We start from the raw sequence: 21,377 nt of genomic DNA on the forward strand, positions 1-21,377 counted from the left end.
TCCATTCAGTTTATTCACTCACTCATTCATTCACTGTTTCTTTTATTTTGGGGAGCAAGTAGATTTCTTTATATTTTTTCAATTATACACTCAGCTCTTGGGGTATAAGCTGATTTCTTCAGATGAATAGAATATTTCTGAGGGATTTCAATTGAAATAAACTTCATTTTTCATGGGTCAGGTGCAAAGCTGTTTTGGCCTCTGTCTCCAAAGCACCACAATATAAATTTTGTGGATACATTGATATAAACCACCTTTCTATTTGCACATAAAAATCCCTTTTATGTTGCCCTTTGTAGTTTTAGCCTATAGGTGATGCATCTGCTTTAAAAAAAATATTAAGCATAGTTTGAGAGAACAGAAACAATTTTTCATCAACAGAAAAAAAAAAAAAAGAAAGAAAATAATTTTGCCAGTGGTCAGTCCTCCTTTTTGGTTTGATTTCCATAATCACTCCTTCAAGCTCATGAACTTTTAGGGGAATTTTGGACTTCAATCTGAGGGGGGTTATTGTAAATTTGTAAAAATAAGTGTCTGTATGGGGACTTCTTGGAAATGGAAGGTTTTGGAGAGGATGTGACAAACCCATTCTACCCATTTAGCAGTACAGCCTGACATTTTGGAATATCCAGCCAAAAAAGGAATAAGGTGACCAGGACCAAGCACCAAAAGAGGCATAGGGCAAAACTTCTCCCCTTTTCTAAGAGGGGACCCTGCAGATCTTTGAAGATGCAGGAATCTTTGCTGGCAGCAGCTGGTAGGAGCTCAAGGAAGAGGGAAAGGAGCATAAAGGGTTGCCAAAACAGGCTCCAAAGTGTCTTGCTGTGACTCTGCCCAAGTGCTTACAATAAACTGCCCAGGAGTAAGTTCCAGCTCAAAAAAAGCAGTCACTTCGTGGGGGTTATTTGGCATGTCTGCCTGAATAACAAACACGCTGGGGTGGTGGCAGGGCTGTCATAATTCACATAAAACTAGTTTTCAAAGCTGAATTTCACCCTTACAGACACCCAGCTTTGAGCTCTTCTTCCTCTTAGGGCCTGTTTTTCCAAGAGCTCAGCCTTAGCCCAGCCTCCTCCCCAGTCTTGTAACAGAGTGAGCTTCAGACAGAAGGGGAAAAGGGAATTCACTGAATATTTTAATATTTTTGACATATTCATTCAGTTCCCCACAACTTAATGTTCTGCATTGATCCAGTGATATCTGGGCCATGTGTGGTGGTGCCAGCAGTTTCCAAATTTGTGCAAATACCCATGAAACATGGCTTGTTATGCATAGCTTGGCAGTTCAGTGTAGAGAGTCTGCCAAAAGGAGACAGGAGCCTTATCAGAAGGAGACAGGAAATTCTCGAGCAAATTTGGGAGTTGACTTTTGAGTCAGGAGTGTTGACAGGCGCAGATCCCTCTGTCTGGCAATTATCAATTCTTCCTAACTACAGGGAAAATCCAAGTACCTCGAATTTGGATTGAGCAGGAGGTGTGTCCAAGACCTGCTCCTCCAGAGCCATTCTATTTCTGGTTCTGGTTCTAGTTCAGTTCTGGTTCTGACCTCAGTCCAAAAGTGCAAGGGTTACATTTCCCTGCTCCAGAGATCTCAGAGCATCTTCTGTGGCTTATGAAAGATTTCCACCCAAACATGGCAGAAGCTTCTAAGCATGTCTGACAAAACTATGACATTGTCAAAATGTGAATGCAACATTTAATCTGGGTTTAAAACCTTGCCTAGGAAATGTGAGAGGTGCTGCTGCAAGTCAGCAGGTTTGTTTCCCTGTCAGGTGTGTGTAGGCTTTTTTTTCTTTTTCTCAGCCATACATCACTTGGCTCTGCCAAATACAATAGCTGTGATCAGCTCTAGCCACGTGGATGTTCATCCCTTTGTTTTAGTGTCTTGTAGGATTGCTTCAGCACCAGACAATGCATTCAGACAGTGGCAGGAGTAGGATCGGACACAAGGTGAATGACAAATTCTCTTGAAGTGGAAAACTTGCTTGATTTTCCGCTAAATTATTCTGTCCCTATTGGCAGTTTGCTATTTCCACAGACTTGGCTCATAAATATTGGATGTCTGCCTAGCTGGGAAATTGCATTTCCATTTTCAACACCTGCTATGTGCTAGACTTCTATGAGAGTGCTTAGCTGGCTCTCTGCAAAGAGGGGGAGCTTACAGTTAGTGTTTTTACCTGTGAGTGCTCTTAAAATGTGCTCAATTCTCTCCCCAGTTTTACTTTTCCAAGACAACTCCATTTTCCTAAGAATTTTGAAGTATTGCTGAGATTCTTACCAGATTTTTTGCTGTTCTTACACCAACATATCCCATGCAGACATAGAAGGTTCTGTGCTCTTCCCTTATAAACCCAGGCTCGGATATTCCTGGCTGGTATCTCCCTCCACAGGCAGCTTTCACAGTGTGTTTGTTAAGGAGTGTTTAGGCAGAGGCAATGTTTGCATTTCATGGCACTGTATGTATAGAGGCCACAGAGAATTCAGCAGCTCCACTGAGGTGTTATGTAAACAGAGGATATTTATGATAGTCTTAATTATACGCTGTTGCTCAGAATTATTCATGGAAGCTCGGAAACCATCATTGCATATTTTGTTTACCAGATCTCAATAACTATTTTAGTACGACAGACAGGCTCAGGGCTAAATGCATTCCCTGACAGGCAGGCAAACCTAGATTTCTGCCCATACACAGCAGGGGTACAGAATCAGTGTCATATTCGGGGTTTTTCTTGCACAATGAGCCATAAATAAGCACAGGAAGAAAAAAAGCTTAGGAAAAACTTAAGCCAGTTGTTTTGGTGGGAGCTTTTGGGGATTTTTAAAGATCTGTTATATTTTGCTGTCCAGTGAGTTTGCAAGGACAATGAATCCAGAAATAGGCATTCATGTAAAACTTGAAATAACGTATCACAGTGTTTCTGTGCAAGCTTGACCATAAATTTGCAAGTACATTTTTGCACATGAAGCACGTCTCCCTCTCCTCCTGCAGCAGCACTGGGATTCTCATAGAGTAAAAGATTCAGTCAAAAAAATCACATGGAATCATAAATGAAAACAAAGAGATCGCCATTTTCTTATTCACAAACTCTTCCCTGTAAATAAATGTCTGTTTATCCTGTTCTCAGCAGCCTCCAGTGATGGAAACTGCATGTTTTCTAAGCAACCTGTTGCTGTTAGAAGGACACCCTCTTGCCTGCCTGGCCCTTCAGCCAAGCAGTTCTTATCTTGCTGCACTGTCATGCTAAGAGGGACAAAAATCTGTTCTGGCCACTCAAGCTCATGGGGTTTTGGCTCATATCTTAATTTTCTCCTCATGAAACCATCAGTTAGAAAGCGAGGGACAAGTGCAGGTCTCATTCTGTAGCAAGGCTATATTAGTTACAGGATTTTACTGGAAAATTAAGACATGTTTGCTGAACAGGTCATTGATGGCTTCTTGAACCTTAGGATCTCTTACTTTCAATTGCACCATTCAGCTCCATCCTCGGGTTGAAGCACTTGAGGTCCTATCTCCATTTTAACATTTTTTGCAGTGCTGGAACCAACAGCACTGTGCAAAGCCTCACCTGCTGCTTCTCACAACTGCAAGGTTCCTCCTCCATCTGGTACAGCCATGAGAAATAGAAGGATAGAGTTCAAATGACTGATGAGCAAACTGGCAGGAGATTCCTGTACTTAATGCATTTGTTGCTACAACCTTCAAGTATGGGTTTAGCTTACAGCTGGCGGAAGAATAAAGATGAAAATGCAATTTCCTGCCTCTCAGACTGAGTGAAATACACCTGGGAGTGAACAGGACTAGGGAACATAATTGTCTGGAGTCCCTGAAATGGAGGCTGGGTGTCACATGAGTTTTGCTGCTTTTCATAGAAGCACATTTATCTGCTGTGTTCTTTCCTCTGGGCTCTGCTAAAGGTTATCACTACCCCAGCTTTTAAGCTAGTTTCAAACATTTATGCATTAATCAGCAGAGATATGGCACTGAACCTTTCCTTGAAATGTCTGCATATTTACTGTCTTGCATGACATATGTATATATCATTAGTGGATGTTGATAAGAACAAACGAGAAGGAAATATTTAACAGACCCAAACAAGCACTATACTTAGCATTTGATTTATAGGCTTAAAATGGAGTCCAAATGCTAGTGGTGGGAGCCTTGTAAGCTGCATGTGCAGTATTGTGCTCTGCATCAGCACTTAAAAATGAAAAATTAAACATTGGCTCCATTTACTTGGGCTACAATGAATATCTTCTGTGCTTTATAAATTACTGAGGTGTGCTTATGTGCCAAACTAAAAGCAAACTAAAAAAAAAAAAAAAAAACAACACCAAAGACATACAAGAAAACTCCTCTCTCCACTTGACAAGACCTTTTGAGTCAGAGACCAACATGTGCTTATGCCATCACAGTCTGGATAAGGCACGACAGAGCATTGCAGAGCACATGAAAACAAATTAATCCACTAGGAAAGTCCTTTGCAGGTCACTCCTGGAAGGCAAAGAAAGTGATCTCCATGTCCAGCCCTCTCCAAAATAATCACCCAGCAGCATTTCAGAAGGTCAAGTGGTCTCAGAAGGAGGTGGAACCAATGGAAAAACTTTCCAGTGTGAGACTTTCATCTGTGACAGCTCAAACTGGGATTTAACACATGGTAAGACTGAAGGAGAGGAGTGGAGAATTTTCATACAAAAGGAAAGCACAAACAGAGAGAACCTGCCTTCAGAGAAAGCAAAAAGTACTATTTCTTTTCTGACCCCTCTGGAAGCAGAGTCACTAGAACCCTGTAGATCAATCCACACAAAGTTAGTGAAGAGAATCCCAAGAATTTTGGTGGATTTTAGGATTATATTGAACTTTTGATGTTTCATGGACATGCTGCTGGCATGTCAGTCAGAGGGATCAGGTCCTGTCCATCTTACTCCAGAAATTAGGCAAGCAGTTGATCACAGACCTAGGGGTTCATGTCAAAAAAATAGGTAATGTCAAAAAACAATAGGTAGACTTTTGAGATGCTGACAATTTTCTTGCTCTCTCCCCTTTCCAAGGCCTGTGAACTGGCAGGCAGGCTCAGAGCAAGGTAAAATGCTGAGGCAGATAGGAATCAAGAACAAGCTATGCTGGCTAGTGCTTGGGGAGACAAGAAGCATCGCTGAGATGGAGTGTTTACAGAAAAAATCCCACAGCTCATATTTGTATTATGCTTTTATAAATTCCTGGAACTCAATTTTATAGGGTTTTTGATTAATGGCTGTGCTGCAGTTCAGCTCCAGGCCTATTGAACTTACTGTACTGGAACTGAGCAAGGCGTGCACAAGCCAAATATGAGCACTACTACTGGACTGTGATTTAAAGGTGGTTCTTTGCTCAAAGGCATTGCTGGGGCAGCTCTGCTTATTGTACATGAAGACATCAAAGTCAAAGCAGGCCCTCTCAGCAGCCTTCTTAAAATCAGAGTCAGGGATGTGTTTGTCTCAGATACCTCCACAGCTGAAGAGCTGGAGAACAATGAGAAGTGCTTGTGATTTCCCCAACACCTTTACAGCAAAGCAGATGCAGAGCTTGTTGATGTATGTCTTACGCACTAATCAGCAGATTTATCTCTGCTGATTAATGCAGAGCTTGTTGATGTATGGATGGATTCTCCTAATTATATATTTATGTCTCTTCCATCACAGTATCTTTCAGGAGCATGGCCAAGTGCTTCATTTCCTTGTGCTGGTCTTGCATGCCAAGTGTTCCCACAGTGTGGTATTTGACATTAGGGCTGTTTCTCCCACACTTCAAAGAAGACATCTGTGGTTATGGTTGGCAAATGCCAACTTACTTGTTGTTTATCATGGTAATGTAGTCAAAGCAGTCTTGTTCTGCTGAGGTGGGAGTCACTCCATTAAATACAATCCTTATGGCTATTAGGGTTTTTGAGGCGAAATGGGATGCCTCTAATTTATTGGTGTGCCAACTGGAGTCAAATGAAGGCAATGTGAAAAAAAAACAGTAATAATTTCCCAAAAGTGGATGGGAAACCTGAAGATTTGCCAATGTAGAGAGAAACTTCGACAGACCACACCATGACCTGTGGTCTTCCCAGACAGTTCAGCTTCCAACTGCAAGGTGGCATCTCTTTAGAAGGTGAAATATCCATTTGATCCCAGAGCTGGGATGTGGGAACAGGATCCTTGGCATATTTCACCCAGCCTCCTGCAATCACTTCTAGCAGGAAACAAAAGATTGATAATCATTGTTGATAATGCAAATCTTTAGAAATACAAGGGACCTTTTGAAAACATAGGATCCAGGCAATTAAATCTGTTCCACCTCTCTTCTTCCTGAGTGTAGCATAAGTTTGAAGCTCCATGTCTCTTCTTCCATGCACTGTATAACAACAACAACAAAAAGGATCCCACTCACCCCTCCACACAGAATAAATCCTGGAAAACTGAGTCTTCAGGTAAAAGTTAAAACTGGAAAATTGCTTCTAAGGAAGAGTTTCTGCTGTAGGGATTTGCCTTTGTGTTTATAAAAACAAGAAACAGTTGCAATGATACTGGCTCATTAAACAGTTCCAGACCAAAGAAAATATTAGGAGGTATAAAGTTGCTGAAATTAATTAAATTACACTTATGCAGTGTAATGGGCTTGATATGAAGACAAGCTTAGTCTGGTTTTAATGAAAATGTTACTAGTTTTTATGACTGCTTGCACTTGGATGAATGCCCTTTATTGTTAAATATAAGTATTATACATAGATAATTAGAATTACCTATGTATAATACTCATATTTAACAATAAAGGCAGAATTACATCAATTTTTTATTGGGCTCCTTCATTACTCATCCTCAATTAACTTCATTTTTTCTTAGCTCTCCTTACTTTCTTTGAGCTTTGCAAAGCATAGTGGTTGTGATTTCCTACTCAGGGTAGTATTTTCAAAGATCAACTGTGTGGAGCAACTCACGTGTTTCCTTTTAAAGAAAACTTTAATTCATGTCTGTTTGAGTCCTTGCTTCCAGATGGTTCAAATATAAAGTAGCATTTTACTTGCCATGCCACGCTGTGATGGCTCAGTCACAACCAAGGTCTGTCAAGCAAATGGGACCCTGAGCTGTAATTTCAGAAGTCCCTGCTGCACAATTTAAGGGTGCCAGGTGGGTCAGTCACCAGTCAGACACTGCAGCCGACAGTCAAGTTCCAATAGGAGTGACAGGCAGTCATAAAGTTGCCATTTTCCTGGGAGAATTCTGGTCTTTAAAAAAAAAAAATTAAAAATTACGATCCAAGTACATTAACCCTGGAGGAAAAAAAAAGAGGTGATTTAAAGAGGAAAGGAAAATATGTTGAAAGTGTGTTCATATATCTATAAACTGTCAAGATTTTGGATTCTTACACGTTCCCAGACTTGAGAAGCAGGAATGAATTGAGGTTGCATATTTGAAAGTACCAGAAATTAGAGTTTAGCCTGAGGATGCAGAAGACCATTCACAGTGGACAGTTCAGGTTCATAAACTGGTGATCTGTGCCACCTTGGATGCCTCGCCTGGGAGTTCTGGGGAGCAAAAGGTGGAGGAGGCACAAATAATCTCACTCCTCACCTCCAAGAATTTAGGTGTCCTTGACACAGCATTGAGATGAATGATGTGAAGAGATGAGAGCCCCTCCTGCTTGGTCTCATTGTGGGTTTGGTGGGTTTGGGGGATAAATTCCAGTCTCCAGTATCTTAACATTTGGTATTACTGAAAACATGAAGGATTAGGGAATGCCAGAGGGATTGTGTATTTTCATCCTGACTCATTAAGTAACTCTGAGTAAGCATTCCCAAAGGCTTCCTCAGTGTTTCTCACAGCTTTATCAGTCCAATTCCAGCTCTCCAAAAGGAAACAGACAGACAGACTCCCACTAACTTCTTGTGGAGCTGGACTGGTCCTGAAATGTGCTTCATGCAGGATAGACAGCTGCTGGCTTAGAAGCATGAAAATAGCTAAAATCATATTGAGAAAGTGCATGGAGACTCATTAATTGGAATTATTTTTGTTTGAGTAGTATTCATTTGATGGTTCATGTTTCTGGCTGCTATATTACAAATCAATGATGAATAGAAAAGTCATAAAAGAATGAGAAAAACACAGGATCACAGGCTCTGATTATTTCATGTAACCTGTGTGACAGGAGAACAAGGACAGTCTGCTTTTGGGATCAGTGAAACTATGACTACTTAACACTATTCATACTTGTAATTTACTTCTGTATGTTCATTTTTAGTGTGATAAGTCTTTATTTTCACTGAAAAACTTTAGGAACTAGATACAATTTTCATGCTTTCCTGTGTGAGTTACTGTGAAAATGGGAGGAGAGGACTTGCTGAAACATTGCAGTGATTAACCAAGGGACGTATTTTTTTGCAGAACAAAATTATCAGCAAAAGGTAATTCTACATAGACTGCATATGCTAAACCCCTTAGTTTTCCAATTTATCTCTGTAGGGAATAAAAAAAAAATAAAAGATTCTCTTCTTTATCAATCCCACATTCCAGGGAAGCTGCGTCTTTGACAAACTACGTAGGAGCAGGACTTTTCCAGCTGGTGGATGCACTCATCCCATTAATTCTCCTCAAATACCTGTTCTGTCTAAAAATGTTGAATGATTTTCTAAAGCCATCAAAGGATGAGGGCTGTAAAGTAACTGTCACTTCCCAGAGTGTTACAAATTTCTTTGGTTATTCATCCTGAAAACTGCAAAGGCAGAAAAACATCTTTGTCAACTGAGGGGGTGAGCACTTCTATCAGAGTTCAGAAATCATTCCCATCATACTGGTTTCTCCCTTTTTTTTTTTTTTTTTCTGGAGGGGACAACTCACTGAAAGGAACTGAACATATTTATGTACTTTCTTGAACTTAGATCTCATCTGAGCCATCACTGTGAGGTTTTACATGTAGGAGGGGCACATCCACAAGAAAACTGCATTACTGTGATCACCACAAATGTTTTCACACTGATAACAAAGGGAGTCAGCACACAAGGTTTCTATGGTTACACATGGCCATGTAAACACTCCCAGGGTGTTAAGAGGGTCACTGTTTTGTTTTTATTTTACTGAAATTGCTTCTGCGTGGCCTTATGTAAAAACAAATAAGGAGTTGGAATAAAAAATTAGTGTCTGGATAAATTTCGTTAGCAAAATCAGTATTATGGTTTTCATAGACAAGCCAAAATATGTGAAAGCCAGGTTAGATGAGGCTCTAGGAAACCTGGGATGGTGGAAGACGTCCCTGCCCATGGCAGGGGGTTGGAATGAGATGATCTTTGAGTTAACTTCCAACCTAGGAAGTTCTCTGGTTCTGTGATCCTATTATCTACTAAAACATCACCAAAACCCACTGTTATTATTCTCCTGGAGGTGAGGGCTGAGTGGGTACACACCTTTCTCAAGCACTGTTCATGCTACCCACAGACCACTGATTCCTGCATACAGATATTCTGCAGCTAGGGAAATAATGGCCAGCAAAACCTAGTTTTCTCTAGTTTTTATTTTTAGTTGCTGTGATACAGATGAATGAAATGTGCAGTCGAGACAAATATCTAAATATATTTTTGCCCATACTTGAATATATCTAGGGAACCTCGGATATAGAGCTATCTTCATGTCCCACAGCAGCTCCCACTACAAATATAACCTCTCAGTTTCTTCAGTAATTACAGTATCTCAATAATATCATTGGGATTAATTACTTTCATTCCCATTACACAGGTAGAAAAGTAGCTTTAAAAAGCTGCATTCTTCTTTTACCTCCGAACCACGAAATGCATTCTAGTTACAAAATAAACAAATCTTTCATCCATGCTACTGAATTGACTTCAGCAAACACACCTCACACTAAAATGAACATATTTTGTCTTTACTGGTGCAACATGTAGCAACTACATGTCCATCAGTAATGCTGTAGGACAAAAAAAAAAAAAAAAAAAGTTAATTTTAGCAGCATAAACAAGTCCTTAATGTCTTTCCCAAACTTATAAAGGCAGATCCCAGGGGAGTGAGCCACTGAACACAGGTCAGTGACTTAACCACTGGACACTCCTTTCTGATCAGCTCACCTCTGAGGAAGTATCCTGCAAAATTTCCAAGAGCCATCAGCTTTTCCTTGGTCTCAGCAGGGCTTGAAGTCCTGAGCACTTGGAATGCCACAAACACAATCCACATGATGCTGAAGACTAGTTATGATAAGAGCATGGGTACTGGCAACATTTTTATAAACCCATTTGAAAAGCACAATTTTAAATGAATTGTACCTCATTCACTTAGTTATGGTATATTTTTAATAACTATTGTGGCAAGCACATTTCTCCCCCTCTCAGGATTTTTCATAGAGGTGCACAGAGAGAAATGAAAGAGAAAACAATTTCTATTTCTGCTCCTGGTTTTTCCCATGTGGAATGTGTTTGGAGAATTGTTTCCCTGGGGTGAGTGCTTGATTGGATTCAGGTGAGGATTGTTTGAGCCTGATGGCCAATCCAACCCACCTGGGGCTGGGCTCTCAGAGACGGTCACGAGTTGTGTTAGAGTCAGAGAAAGTAGGATGTAGTTTTAGTATCCTCCTTTTATATAGCATATTAATGTATTTAAGCATAATTATAATAAAGAAATAATTCAGCCTTCTGAATTGAGTCAGACATGGTCATTTCTTCCCATTGGGTTCACCTGCATTTACAATAACTATTGCAATAACATCTGGAGGCCTCAGTCAGGATCTGGCCTCACTGCCCCCAGACTCTGTGAGATGCAACTTGTCTGCATTGTAGGAATGCAGAATTCCTTGTGTAAGGGGAGGGGAGATGGGGACGTGCTTCTGGCATCTGGGGCTGGCAGGCAAGCAGGATGCTGTGGGATTGTCCGATGGGCACGTGTCCAGCTGGGAGAAGGGCTAAGAACAAAACCTTCTCCCAAGTCTGCTTTCACACATGGCACATGACACTTCTCCTGCTCTGTGGCCTCAGTCCATCCAGCCTGCAGGTTCTCTGCAGGTTCTCTTACCCAGGAGGTGCTGGATAAGGGCATGAGGACTGGTTTTCCTGCCGGGGAGAGATGGAGCATCACTCAGTGCTCGACATCCCACAGTGCCGCACGTGGGATGAAGCACGAAGGAAGGCATCAGCCTTCCTCCCAAAAATATCACAATCCAAGAGAAAAGACTGAACACCCAGCTTCAGGAGACAGAGCTGGGGAGAGGAGGGACATGGGAGCTCAATTCCCAGAAATGCCCTCAGGCAGTCTATACCAGCAAACACAGCAGTAAGCTGTACTTGTAAATATATATTTTCACTTACTCAAACTGTAAATAGCGATGACAGCTGGGAGAAGAGCAAAGATGGGTAGGAGGGAGGAGAAGAGAGAGTTTGTTTTTTCTTTTTTAATTTCTCATTAAGAAATAAAGTTGCCAGTTTCAGAACTGGTGAAAAAGTGTACTGGCATCAAACCAAAACTCAGCTCCTGAATGACACATGCTGAAAATCAAGGTTGGTTGTTTTTTGACTGAATGAGATAATTTCACAAAGCATTGGAGTGCTTTCAGGTTAGGGCCAGAGCCTTACAATGATACAAACCAGTGGGATGACTCAGTGCTGCTGAACTACAGAAGATGTGGCTTTCTAGAAAAAATTCAGAGTCCTGGATCATCAGAGAAAATGGACTTTCAAGGCCTTTAAATGCTTGTTCCTCAGATCCTGTAGATAATATTGTTAGATCTTACAATTCCACTGTAATGATATTATCCTTCAAGTCATAAACTTCCTAGAGAAATCATATGAAATTCTCTCTTTGTAATAAACACACTGTATATCCCAGTCTTCTCAAATTCCTGAAAAGGTTTTGAATCAGAAAAATCAAAGCAATTAAATTTAAATCATGTGGAAGGGAGGCCTGTTCACTTCAAACAATTAAACAATTTGTGCTTCTAAACATATTTTTGTTTGTTTATTTGTTTTAATGTTCAAATCAAATAAGCTGTTTTGATCTGTTGAACTGAACCCAAAGTATTTTCAGATGGTCAACTTGTAAACTTTTTGACATTGGCTCATGTTTCTTCTTGCCAGATTCATGACTTTTAATCCCTTTGAGACTCCCTTGGCTTCTGAGTGCCTCTTCTCAATTTTAAGTAGTGGTTCAAACCCCAGTTAGATTCTTGGTACCTGAGACAAACTTACAGAATTTTTCAAAAAATTCTAGTACAAGTAACACAAATTTCTTCTGTACATTTCAAATAGCACCACCTCAACTTTGCAGGGCTCTAAGTGAAAAATCTGTAGTAGAGATGTAAACTTCAATTGCTCTCTCTGATAGTTTGGCTCAATGTTCTGCATTCAAAGTCTGTCCTCCTTTGCCCACCTGAGCTAAAGTGTTCAGGAGTAAGAAACTACCTGCTGAACAGGTACTAAATGTGAAGGGGAGGACTCTGGTTTTCAGCTCTTCTTTCTTCTCTCAGCTGTTGTGCAGAGATGGCAGAGAGGAAGGAAATTTTTTTGTATAGCTGCTCTTGGTGGAGGAGACACCAGGGTAAACTGGGGCTGTGGCAGAGGGAATGAGGGAATGAAAAGGCTGTTGTGGGCTGCACAGACCAAAAGGCTCCAACAAAGATAATGGGGCAAAATCCAGGAGTGTTTCTCCACGTGTCCATAGCCCATCTCGCCCAATTCCCAGGAATTTCTGTAATGCATGAGTCTGATGTGGTGATACTGCCCCTGTGTCTTTCTCTAAGTCCCTCCTAACTAACTTTTAACTTGGCCACTGTTGAGAGAAGATCTCAAGGTGTTTAACTTTCATCAGATGGCCAGAGAGAAAGGATGAGGGAAGTCCAGCCAAGGGAGAGAATCTCAGAGCCATTGGTATCAGGCATAAAAATTTAAGAACATCCAAACTGCTGTGGAAGTTTCAGCTGCAGTTTGATTTTTTAGGAAACCAAAGAACCTGACCACAGCACAAACCAAAATTCATTTTTGGTGCTGCACAATGAAGTGTGCTGCTCTGGCCCCTGCCTGCATTGGCTTCTTCCAGCCCTGTCACACCACAGGTCTCCTGTGTGCCTCAGGCAGGTCAGCTCCTCTCTTTGGCAGAAGGATTTTCACTTACAAAGCAGGAATCACTGGAGCAACATTCAGCCTGGTGGGAATATCATGACAGTAAATACTCTAAAAATACAAAATCACAAGTTTCTAGATGCTAAGGAGAGCAAAAGGGCTTGTCTAGAGCCACAATTCAGGCAGTTGCCTCTGCCTAAAAAGTTCTAATGGGATGACAGGACATGACCAAAAAAAAAAAAGGGATTTTACCACCACCAGAGCTATGCCCTTTCCCAAGCATAAGCTGTACAACACAAGGACTTTGCAGCAGCACATCTGTGTCCATGGTGTACAGGTAACCTCTGTCTGACAGAGATTTTGATTTTAAAAACAAAATGAAAAACACCTGGGCCTACAGCAGGTTGAATCCACCTGGAAACAGGCAGAGGCACAATCAGGTACAGGTGGAGGGAGCTGCTTTCCACAATCAGAGACACTGAGAGAGAAGATCCATCCCTGACTGACAGATTCAGAGAGTGCTGCCCATGTGGCTGTGTCAGAGGCAAGGGGAAGCATGGAATCACAGAATCACAGAATTGATAATGTAGGAAAAGGCCTCTGAGATCACCAAATCCATTTGGTAACCCAGCACCTCCATGGCCACCACTGAATTGTGTCCTCAAGTGCCATATCCACATGTATTTTGGACAAATCTGGGGATGGTGACTCTATTACTTCCCTGGCTAATCTGTTCCAATGCTTTGCAACCCTTTTTGTGGAGAATTTTTCCCTAATATTGTAGTCCCTGATTGATTCTGCTTTACACCAGTACCTCTTTGATACAGACTCAGTTAAAATTTCATGGTTGAGCTGGTAATCCTTTTTAAAATGGTTTGATTTTTTTTTTTTTCCCACCAGGAGAACAAACAGAACTGATAGCAAGCAGATTAACCCACTGAAAAGACATTGTGTCAGGGTTATGGTTTGGAATATTTGAAGAATGTGAATATTGATAGAACAGAATCAGAAAGAGAGGTGGCCCTTCTTTTGTCACTTGTGCTTAGTTTGCACAAGTTTCACTTTATCAGCTGCAGTGGAGTTTCTCCCAGTCTAAACCAGTGTTAGAGAAAGAGGTGAGGCACAGGGAACACTAAGAGTGAGAATTTTGTAATTAGTGAACTGAACAATCTGGACCATATTTAAGCATATACATTTCATACACAGAAGAATGATGGGAAGGCATAAAAAATCTTTGTGGATATACTAAATGAAATTTATTCCAAGAAATAAGATCAAAAGAAGTGTTTGTGCAGGAAAAAATTTATGTTGTATGCAAAGAAAGAAAAAATTAGCAAAAACAAATCCTCCTTGGCATTTACTCCAGAGAATACCAGGAAAACAAGAGGATAATTAAGCTTCTGTTTTGCATTACTTTAAAAATTCACTTAAATGAAAGCAAACAGTACAATAATGAACTGAGACAGAGAGCACTGTTCAATTAGATGTTGAATTTAAGGGAGTTTATAAGAGCAACACTTAACAAAGAACAATTTGGTTGGGCTTATTGTTATGGAAAAGGGGGGAAAAAAGTTGTGGTGTGTTAAATGGTATTTATAAAATAGAAGGGTCTGATCAAACCAATCCAGATTAGTCCTCCACAGCAGTAAGACCTTAAAATTAGGTCAGGGGGATGAAAGGAGAGCTGAGTCTGAACTGTTTCATACAAAGGCAATGTGACATATGGAACACGTTACAGCTCAAGCAAGGAGCATGAATGTTTTCAGGAAAGAAAATGACAGGGCACTCCATAAGGAAATTTACTGCCATGGAAGCTTCAAAAGGAATACAATTCCTATTTATTTGTGTATTTGTTTAGGGGAGTCAAACACTGCCTGTGCTCCAAAGGATAAGCATTATTTATTCTTCTTTCCACCTTCCTAAGGTGGGTTTTGGTTTATTCCATTTTCATTGGGCTGTAATTTTGCCTTCCCAGAACACGAAGGACAAAAGCTACTAACATTTTAAGGGCGATGTTCTTTGGGTTCAATAGCAATGGCTTAAAAACCTTCTTTTTTTGTATTCTGTTCTGCTTTCACAAGGAGTTTTGTAAGTGAGGACTTCAGTACAAAACAGTCCTTGAACAAGTTGTTCCTCAGGCTCCCTGCTAGGTATTTCAGATTCTATCTCCTGAAGGAAAATATTGAACACCAATCCAGAACTTCAATTTCAAATCTTGAACCTGAGACCTTACTGTAGTCTGAACATTTCTCTTCAGTTAGAAACAAATTAAAGAAAATTGAGAGATCGTTCATTGCCTTTACACTGTGTATAAAACTCTCATTTTCACTGACAAAAATTGCAGGTTAGGAGGAAGGCAATGAAGTTACAATACATTTTTGTGGAGTGATACCTGCACTAAAGGCATTTCTTCTGTTAGAATGTAGATGAAAAAGTCTCCTTTCTTGCAGTAATGCTGTTTTTTTCTTCCACACAGCTGTAGACCAGCACAACAACTTCAGTCTAAACTCAGTATTATTCCCAAATTTAAGGAAAAGGAAATAATTTAGTGAAGTGCTGATCTTAGTTTCAACTTGGTGATAGAGCACAGAAAAGAAGACAAGAAGTTTATTTTGTTTTATCAGCTTGTTGTTCAGATATTTGTATATTCCATTTTTCAATATTGTTAGAGACCTGCCACTGAAAGACCTTCCCTTCCAAAAACAGTCACACTTTCTTCATCCAGGTAAATCTGAAGCAGCACTACACAAGTCTGCAGAGTTATTTTAAGTCTAAAAAGTATTTTAAGTCTATGCAAGCAATTTTTAAGCAGAAGACACAGCATTGTTTCTTAAATTCCTCCAGTTTATTAGGAATCATGCTGATTGTGAGCATTAACACCTGACCCATTCCCTATTGGGTTTCCTCATAACAGCTTACCAGTACTGACACTAGCTGAAGAGAAAACCAAGCCAGCTCAGACTTTATGCCAGATTATGACCTCAGTTTTATGCAACTCAGTCTGCAGTCGCCTGCTTTCTGCGTGACCAAAAGCAGAGTTTGGCCTCAAGCTTTAATTTTTAAGAGTTGCATATTCACAACTGTCTCCAAGCATAATACCATTTAATAATTTAAAATGAGAGTAAATATCCTTTTCAATTTTCCCTAATTTCTAGCAGTCTAAAAATATGTGTCTTATCTTTGCTGGATAACTCCAGCAAAATATTTTGCTCATAAACCAAACTTCTGCCCATGCCCTTGAGTTCAATGGTCCAGACAGTCTGAAACCCCCAGGCTTGACCTGCCAGGTTCTCTTCTGCTTTCCACTCACCTAGATCTCAAGCAAAGCCCTGCCGTAGGCTTGACATCCCAAACTGTGCCTTCATATAAATGCAGACAAGAAAGAGACCTTCATGACACTGTCAAGGATGACATCTCTGAGGCTTGAGGTGTTCTCAGCCCAGAGATGTTGGTTTAGGGTGAGGTGATGGGAGCACATGACAGAAAAGTGGCTTCTGTGTGCTTTTGTCTTTTCCTAGGAAGGCACAGGAGATATCTTCTGAATATGTGTAGGTTTCCCATCAGCTCCAGCCATAGAAAAAGCTGCTTTCCATTGAAAAAGCCCATTATTCCTGCATGCAGCTCAGCAAAGCTCTTTGTGTTCTCACTGTCAAAAAGGCCTGAGAACTTTTTATCCCCTTTACATGCAGTTATCCCAAGATATTGACTGACCTCTCACCTTTTGTAAAAAAGTTCCCCCATATGTTTGCTTCCCTGAAGTTCCTGAGGATGTGATTGCTTTGTTTTGTTTTTGCAGTGGGCTCCTTTCCATATTTTCTGGTAACAGACTGCAAGCAGGTTAGGAAGGTCCTTCAGAGGACTCAGGGAATAATCTCCCCAGTTTCCCAGCATTTGTAATATCCCATCTCATTTGAACACAGGCCTTTACCTCAGAATTTGCACAGGATGCTCTTGCTTCTCACCACATTTTGCCAGAGCTGGTATCTAGTCAGGAACATAAAAGGGAGGGAGGATTGTCCCCCCTTCTTCCCCAGCTTTGCTCCCATGGCTTTTCAAGCTCAGCTTGCTCAGAACAGTTCTTCCTGCAGCCAGAGGAGCAGGGAGTATTGGGTATTGCTCACCCAATACTCCCTGCTGAGAGGAAGTGGGTGGAGAGGGGATGCTGAGATGACAGAAGTGCAGAGAGCCCAAGCTTCACCCCACTCCGCTTCCTCGCTCGCCAAAAGAGCTGGCTGGGAGCATGGGAGAGTAAACTGCTCCATGAAAAAAAACCAAAAAAAATAAAGGAAAGGAAAGGAAAGAAAAAAAAATGAGGATGAAGTAATTGACTTTTGTAGCAGAGCAAAGGGAGTGCAAGTGGTGGTGGAGGGAAGATAGGGAGGAACTGTGACTGACTCACAATAGATTCAGCTCCCCGCTCCTGGGGAGATGCAGCTGTGCATCTCCCCTCGTATAGGCTGTAAAGTTACACCATCGTCCAAAGTAAGCATCCCTAATTCTCCCACTTCCTGAAGCACAACAGTGTTTGGCTCCTTTTTAATCAGGGATTTCTACTGTGCAAATTGAAGTCTAGGACCAGGCTTTTCCTATGTGCAGAATTAAAAATTCTTCCCTTGATTGTTTTGTCGGTTCCTGGGGAAAACTACTGAACTGTTACAGCTGATTTACATTGGCTTGATCCTTTTTTTAAGCTCATTCAAAGTTATTCTTAATTCCTCAAGGCACCTGAGATGTTGTGCATGAGCCAGCCATGGCAATGCTTTCCACATCCTTTTCCTTCCCTCTGCTTGCTTCCCTGTTGCTTCTGACTTCACTTGAGTAGGGGCTGTTTCCCTTTACTACCACTTCAGTAGAAGAAATATGCCATGGAATGACTTCTGATTTTGGCCAGCTCTGGTTAAGGCCAGCAGAGTGTGGGGAAGAAGCTGAAGGAAGAGGCTAATCTAGTGTGTAGAACTAACCTAACCAGCCCAGACCTCATGAGAGGAAGGTCTGAAGGGTCACTCTCCCATTTTCTTCCCATGTGAGCTTTAGCTTGCATAACTTAGGAAAAGTCATACAACCTACCTGGGTTTCATTTCCCAAACTGGAAAACAACAGCAGCCCTCTCTTACCTTCTGTTAGCAGGGGATTTGGAACTAGATGATCCCTGAGGTCCCTTCCAACCCAAACCACTCCATGACTCTGTGATTCTGTGAATTTTGGGGTGGTTAGAATGGGATTAGGATCCTTTTGTGAAATGTATAAACTGTGCATCCGAAAAGAGGTGACCAGAAGTCTGCTAAAAAAATTATTCTTTCCATTCCTGGTTCTTATACCCTGAGAATGACTTCAATCCTGCCCTTCTATAATTTTTTACACAACCAGAATTTCTTCAGTAAGAAGGGATTTTCTAAAAAGCCATACAAGTTACTGACTGTGTAAGGAGAGGTAAGACCAGCTGTGGTACATCTCATTTGCCTCCTTCACATGCCCAGTTTAAGACTTTGCTTTTCTGTCAAATATCTGGAGATAATATGCTGGGTGAGAGACAACATGTGTTAAAGTACTCCAGCTCTAAAAATTCCACTTTCAAGGATTTTTGGCAAGGGGGAGCAGGGAATGCATTGTGTATCAACAGCAAAATGGCATCTGGAGTGAAAGATAACAAAAACCTCCATGGTTTCCAAAAACCAAAGTCATTTTCAGACGAGTTTTGGACCTGGCAGAGGTGCAGAGCTTGCATTACTACAGTGGGAGAATACAGAAATCATGCTTTGACTTTGGAAAGGCTTCTAGAGATCCTGATTTGCAAATTATTGGACATTTTGGATGGAAATCAGCAGAGCATTCAACCATGAGCTGAATGTGTGAGCAGTCTGCACTGCAGCGGGGCAACTCACAAACTTAAAAATCAGATATTCTGCTAGACCAGGACCAGAATACTCCTGTCACCCTTGAGCATTAATCCCCAAATATAGTCAAACTCATGACAAAGTGTGAACTGAGAGTTGAAACTGGAACACTTCCACATCTCAAGAATTGCATACAGGAAATTTTATCCACATGCACATTGATGAACAGGGGGACTCCCAAGCAAAGTTTCTTTTCGACCAGATTTCTACCAGGAAAAAAATGCAGAGGAGCTGGATTTGCCAGAACAGTCCTTACCCTCAGGACAGGGCTATGTGTAAACTATTTGCTATAAAATAAGGCAAATTAGCAGGATGACTTTTTTGCTCCAAATGGGCAATGGCTTTTTGAAAGATTCAGATGCAAAGGGAATAAAACACAAGTCTGGCATGGGCACACATTGCATTTGCAAGCTCTTCTCCATAAGAGGGGCTCAAGGGCTTCACTCTGCATCTGGGAGCAGCTCTAGGAGAGCCCTCATGATTTCACTGAGAGAAGTTGTTGGTACAGGTGATGTCTCCTACCAACCATCTTATTTAACTGGCCAGAACAAACAAGCTCTTTCTGTACAAAGCTCTTTTTAAAGTCTGAGATATTTGCAAAGAAACAAACTTATAACCTTTCCCCCCACCATAACACTTCTGCTTCATCAGAAATACAAGACTCCTTTTTCTCTGAGAATGAATTTAAAAACTTTGTTTTAAGCTGGTTGTGAGTGAGCTACCACACCTGTGCAAAGGGCATGGAAAAGATGCTAATTTCAAATCACAATTCTGATGGAAACAATTCAGTTGCATGATGTATGTTAAAATAAAACTCAAACATCAGCTGTATTCAGTTACATTGTCATCCCCTGCCTTTCTTATTGTACAAAAGCTTTGTCCAATTAATGCTGATTTCACTGAGTTCCTGTGGTGGATTTAAAATAATTGGATCAGGTCTGGGATCCTTTTCTTAAGAACGCTGCATCAGACACACTGCACCTGCAAGCTAACAAGACTTTTTATATCTGGGGGGTTGTGAACCTTTGAGGAATAGGGAAAGGCAATTCAGAGAGCAGCCTTTGATTCACAGAGTGGCCAGGGATATATTTGTGCATGGATTCAGGGAAAGGCAGAGTCACAGCCTTTGGAAAAGCAAACACAGGTGCAATTCTGGGGGAAATGGAGCAGCTCTTCCCCAGCAAGGATCAGTGCTTGGGACAAACTCCAGAGCAGCAATGTTGTCCCTTCTTAACCAGCTAAACGATGGAAAGGGATTCCCAGGGAGGTTTGGAGTCCCCATTCCTGGAGGTGTCCAAGGAATAACTGGATGTGACACTTAGTGCTCTCTTGTTGGCAGTCACCAGTTGGACATGATGCTCTTAAAGATCTTTTCCAACCTTAATGATTTTGTGATTCAGTGATTCCATACACTCAGTGCAAACATCTGTGTTCAAGGGTCATAGAAGAGCTCTCAGAAAAACAAATAAATGCCATTTTTTTAAATTTTAATGACAGAAGTATCTCAGGTTAATTTCAGGATCTATATTAATTCTACCCAAACAAAAGCTCACTTCATTTCTAACTAGCATTCTCAATCCCCTCTATTTATTTTTCCTTGTGGATGCAAGTCCTGTCTGTACTCATGAATCAGGCTTAGGAATCCAAGATTTTCATAATAAGACTACACTTCTGAATTTTCAGCCCTCACTTTATTCTGTTTGTTTGCTTGATTTCACTGTTTTTCTTACTTCACAAAAGAAAAAGGAAATCAGAAGATGTTAAAAACAACAGAAGTTGTTTCCAGCTTCTGAAACAAAAAAACCCAGAAACTCTTTTGCTTTCAATGTAAAATCCTGCAAAATAATGATATATTGAAAGTCAAAGCTGAAAACAGTTTTCCCTTCAAGTTTCCTAATAGCAGAAAAGCAAACAAATAGAGATATATTTTTTTTGCTGTTTTTTTGTTTGTTTGTTTGTTTTGGTTTTGGTTTGGTTTTTTTGTTTGTTTGGGGTTTTTTGTTTGTTTGGTTGATTCTTTTTTTTTTTTTGGGGGGGTCCCTAAAAAAAATGAGTTGTCCTGTGGCAATGTAAATGTAAAAACATGTCAGATCATCCAGCATCACAGGGTCTCCAAGAGGCTGCTCTTTCATAGCCTAGCAGGAGAGGGACAAAATCCAGATAATTTGAGAGGTTCTTCCCTTTCTCCTCCTGCTACCAAGTTTAAAAAAATCCACCTCTCGCATTTTTAAATAGAACAATCAGGACAATCTCTTACAAGAGCAGGCTTGAAGCCCCCAGAACTGTGGGGAGGTGAAAGGAGCTTCATCTAGAAGGCTTCTCTCAGCTTTAATTATGGACAACTTAAGCCTTCAAAGCATCTCTTTGACAAAAATAAGAGGAATTGCAACTATTGCCTGGCTTTAATACAAAAC

General features: G+C 40.8%; 1 protein-coding gene and 1 long non-coding RNA gene across 4 annotated transcripts in view; one reads left to right on the forward strand and one right to left on the reverse strand.

Annotated features, from left to right (window-relative positions):
• Positions 1-21,377, reverse strand: part of LOC110475723 (uncharacterized) — a 100,706-nt gene that overhangs the window by 52,859 nt on the left and 26,470 nt on the right. The gene's annotated exons all lie outside the window — the stretch shown is intronic.
• NTF3 (neurotrophin 3) overlaps positions 1-21,377 on the forward strand; it is a 49,899-nt gene that overhangs the window by 16,089 nt on the left and 12,433 nt on the right. The gene's annotated exons all lie outside the window — the stretch shown is intronic.

Source organism: Lonchura striata, chromosome 1A, assembly GCF_050655825.1.
Source record: "Lonchura striata isolate lonStrDom1 chromosome 1A, ASM5065582v1, whole genome shotgun sequence".
In the NCBI taxonomy this organism is placed as follows: Eukaryota; Metazoa; Chordata; class Aves; order Passeriformes; family Estrildidae; genus Lonchura; species Lonchura striata.